The sequence below is a fragment of the Triticum aestivum genome, chromosome 4B (assembly GCF_018294505.1).
Source record: "Triticum aestivum cultivar Chinese Spring chromosome 4B, IWGSC CS RefSeq v2.1, whole genome shotgun sequence".
NCBI lineage: Eukaryota > Viridiplantae > Streptophyta > Magnoliopsida > Poales > Poaceae > Triticum > Triticum aestivum.
The window spans coordinates 243,282,386-243,287,473 of record NC_057804.1 but is presented as its reverse complement, the minus strand read 5'-3'; positions in this window follow the sequence as shown (position 1 = coordinate 243,287,473).

The following is a 5,088-nucleotide window of genomic DNA, read 5'->3' as shown; positions in this document are numbered from 1 at the left end:
CAGCAAGGACCGGTGGTTCAACCAACTGCCGCTTTAAGTCCTCAAATGCCGCATTAGCTGCATCACTCCAGACGAAATCATCTGTCTTTTCAACATCTGATACAAAGGAATCGCCTTCTCTCCCAAATGGCAGATAAACCGGCTAAGGGCTGCAATTCGACCCGCCAGACGTTGAACATCATTAATATACTTCGCTTTAGCCAAAGATGTAATCGCTTTGATTTTTTCCGAATTAGCCTCAATGCCTCTGTTGGACACCAGAAAGCCTAAGAGATTGCCTGCCAGAACACCAAAAACACACTTGTCTGGATTAAGCATCATTTTGTAAACCCGAAGATTGTCAAACATTTCCTTAAGGTCATTTATCAAGGTTTCTTTCTTCCTGGATTTTACCACAATGTCATCCACATAGGCATGAACATTACGCCCAATCTGCGCGTGAAGACAATTTTGCACACAACACTGAGAAGTTGCCTCGGCACTTTTGAGCCCAAAGGGCATAGAAACATAGCAGAAGGCTCCAAAGGGAGTGATGAAGGCTGTCTTCTCCTGGTCCTTAACTGCCATTTTAATCTGATGATAACCTGAATAAGCATCCAAGAAACTCAGGCGCTCACAACCCGCCATCGCATCAATAATCTGATCAATACGTGGGAGAGAAAAAGGATCTGCCAGACAAGCCTTGTTCAAATCTGTGTAGTCCACACACATACGCCAAGTGTCGTTTTCTTAAGAACGAGCACCGGATTAGCCAACCACTCGGGGTGAAATACTTCGATGATAAATCTAGCAGCCAACAGCCGGGCTACCTCTTCACCAATGGCCTTGCGTCTTTCCTCGTTAAAGCGGCGAAGAAATTGCTTGACCGATTTAAACTTAGGATCAATATTCAGAGTGTTCTCAGCAAGTTCCCTTGGTACACCTGGCATGTCAAAAGGCTTCCATGCAAAAATGTCCCGGTTCTCATAGATGAACTCGATGAGCGTGCTTTCCTATTTTGGATCCAGATTGGTGCTGATGCTAAACTTTATGGATGAATCGCCAGGAACAAATTCCAGAAGTTTAGTCTCATCAGCCGGTTTGAACTTCAGGGTCGGGTCATGCTTAGTGGTGGGCTTTTTTAGATGGGTCATGTCTGCCGGATCAACATTGTATTTATAAAACTTTAGCTCCTCTGTAGCACAAACCGACTCAGCATAAGCCGCATCACCTTCCTCACAATCCAAAGCGATCTTTTGACTTCCATGTACTGTTATAGTTCCCTTATGACCCATCATTTTTTGCTGTAAATAGATATAGCAGGGTCTCGCCATGAATTTTGCGTAAGTGGGCCGTCCAAACAGTGCGTGATACGTGCTCTGGATCTTCACCACTTCAAAGGTCAATTTTTCAGACCTGTAATCATGCTCATCTCCAAACACAACCTCCAAAGCAATCTTGCCAACAGGATATGCCAATTTACCTGGTACTACACCATGAAAAACAGTGTTGGACGGTTTAAGACTCTTGTCTGTCAACCCCATGCGAAGAAAAGACTCATAGTATAGGATGTTGATACTGCTCCCTCCATCCATCAAAACTTTGGTAAACTTGTAACCTCCCACCTAAGATGCTACCACCAAAGCCAGATGACCCGGATTGTCAACCCGGGACGAATGATCCTCTCAGCTCCACACAATGGGCTGCTCGGACCACCGCAAATAACGTGGCACTGCCAGTTCAACATCATTAACTGCCCTTTTGTGAAGCTTCTGATCGCGATTGCACAAGCTAGTAGTGAACACATGATAGTGCCCACCATTCAACTGCTTGGGGTGACTTTGATAACCTGACTGCTACTGATTTCCTTGATTATTCTGTTGACCATAACCACCTTGGTTATTCTGATTGCCCTGATTATTCTGAAATCCAGAGTTTGAACCACCGCCACCATGAAAACCTTGACCTGAACCGCCCAACGGACCCTGATCATACTGGAAGAGATCAGAATTTTTGAACTCCTTCATAATATAATAATCTTTCCAAAGATGTGTGGCAGGGGCCTCCTTGGTCCCATGCTTTGGGCAGGACTGTTTGAACAAACGCTCCAGATTCATCCCTCCACCGTGCTGGGGCGGTTTACCTTTACGATGCTGCATATTGGTGTTAGCCACGAGATTTGAACTATCTGCCTTGTGCTTACCATTATTCCCATGGCCTCCTTGGTTTTGATGTTGTCCATTTGCACCGCCGTTCTTCTTTCCCTTCTCCGGTTTCTCCTCATCAGAATCGGGATCCTTGGTATTATCAGAATTGGCATATTTGACCAAGGCTACCATAAGGGTTCCCATGTCATTGTAGTGGCGCTCGAGCCGTCCCAACTTCATTTTTAGTGACTTAAACCGGCAATTACGCTCCAGCGTTATGATTTCTTGACCAGCATTAATCCGGTCTGACGAATGCAGAACTTCCGAAACCCAGCGCACCCAATGAGTTGTTGACTCATTCTCCCCTTGAACACAGGCATCCAGATCCACAATGGACATACATTGTTTGCATGTGTCTTTGAAATTGGCTATAAACCGGGCCTTCAACTGATCCCATGACTCGATGGAGTGGCTGGTAGGTTTTTCAACCAAGTACGGGCGGTCCCTTCCAACATCATCATGAAATACTTTGCACAAGCCGCTTCATCCACATCCAGCGTCTCCATCGCCATCTCATAACTCTCGACCCACGCCTTAGGTGGCTGATCGGCGGTATAATTAGGCACTTTGCGTGGACCCATGAAATCCTTGGGCAGTCGCACATTACACAGAGCCGGAATGAGACACGGCACTCCCCAGGAACTGAAGGCAAGCCCGGTACCTCGATCTACTGACGCTGCTAGCTGAACCGGGCCAGGTTGATAACGACTCGCATATTGTGCTACCAAAGCGGTCTCCCTTCGTGCTCTACCATTGTCCACCACGTCTTGAGCATTTACCTCACCGCGCATCCAATTGGGTCCTTGAGGACATTACGGCGCCGCGCACTACTAGACACTTCCGGTTCATCCATGTGCCTGCTATAGCTTTTGCTTGGACGAGGGGTTGAATGAATTCTATGTCGGCTATAGGAATCGGCCTGCTACTGCACCACGGTGGTTTGAAGAAGATCCCTGGCCCGCCGCGTCTCAATCGCCGCCAGTGAATCGCCCTCCATTGGAATGGCTGCCACGCAAGATGCTGCGGCAATCATGTTATCCAAAGGGCTCGAGAAGTGACCCAGTGGTGTGGACACGTATTGCGGCGGGTTATCCATTCGCCGAGGTGGTTCCATCATCCGTGGTTGATCCGGCGCTGCCCTAGGCGCGTCGGTCCGGTTTGCAGCTGCCGGATTGCTCGGCCCTGCCCCCGGTGTATTAAAGAGATTCAATCTTTCGAAGACCGGCTGCATACACGATCGGTACTTCCTTCGCATTATGTCGTTTGATGCATTCTGATCTAACATGAGCCAGTAATTATACGCCTATATCTGCTGTGACTGGGCATCTAAAGCGGCCCGTTCTTCAGCCATCCTAGCATCCTAAGTTGCCAGGTCCTCCTTAGCCTGCGTTATCTGGTCCTTCAGCTTCGCAATGTCCGCATTGTGCTGATCCTGCATCTCCGGGGTAACTGCCATGGTTAACAAGGTCGCCCAGGCATCCATCAAACCGGAGAGGACTTGAGCCGGCCGGCGCGCCGGGGCCCCTGCCGCGGTCGCTGATCCGGTATTCATTGCCACTGTAGATGAAGACTGCAAAGTGGGATGTGTTCCGTCCATGTAAACAGCAACCCGACTTGGCGGTTCAAGGAGGTCTAGAATACTGTTGCCATCGGAATATCCTTCGATCACACCATCATGAATTTGGTATAGTGACTTGGTTTCGCTAGTGGATGACTCGCTGCCGGAATAAACAGCCGTCTCGCCTTCAGACACTGGTTCAGATCCGATCCCATGGACACATCCTACGAACGCACACTTCATGGTGGGCTTAACCCGGGCAGGACTCGCACGCTGAGCCGTCTGGACGAGGTCGGTGCAGATGTCCGGCTCAGGGCCCGGTTCGCCGATCTTGCCAATGAAGACATGACTTCCGCCAAAGGGGACCCGGTATCCGTACTCGATTGAGCCGGCCTCGGGGCCCCATCCTTCCTCGTTGATGTAGAGCTTGCCACGACGACTCTTGGTCATCCGGCCAAACACGTACCCCTTGAGTCTTTCAGAGCTTCCCTTCAAGAACTCGAAACCATTGTGCAATAGCCCCACGGTGGGCGCCAATTGTTGTGGAATTAACACGTCATATGTCCTCATGAAAGGACTCAGTCGTAGAGCCATCGCGACGGGTTAGCTTGAAGGGGTTAAACCGGACAAGGGACACGGGAGTTTTATACTAGTTCGGCCCCTTCGATGAAGGTAAAAGACAACGTCTAGTTGTGATGGGATTGATTGGGTTTCGATGACCAGGGAGCAAATATGCTTTGCCTGGGTCTCGAGTTGTTGTTTTCTTGTCCCTGAACCACCGCCGGGTCGTCCCTTTATATACATAGGTTGACGCCCGACCGGTCTACAGAGTCCCAAGACCAACTCATACAAGTGTCTGGCTCTGTCTCTCCTTTCCTAACTTACACTACAAGTTACATAAATATGGCGGATTACCGCTATGGGCCCTAAGCCGCCTTTGGGCTCCAGGCCTCTAAGTTTCATTAGTAAAATGCCATCTTATGGGTCTTCATGGGCTTCAATATAGTTGAGGGTGAACCGGGCCCTCCTGGCCGGTTTACCCTCAGTAGTTATATCCCTAACAACGACCAAGGCCAGGTGGGCGCCAGGCGGGTGCAGAGCACATGTTTCCACTTTGCTGCAAGGGGGCAAGCCACAAGCGCGGAGTCCCGAGGAATCAGCCAAAGGTTTCCATTCTGGTGCAACAAGACCAAGACCACCAGGACGGCAAGACGGAGGTCATCACCGAGACCACCGTAGTGTCACAACCAGAGGCGTTTCGCATGCGAAGACAACTTTTGTCAGGATAGACTGTACTACTTGTCCCCTTTCAAATCCCGCCGTTGTGGAATCCCTTCACGCTCA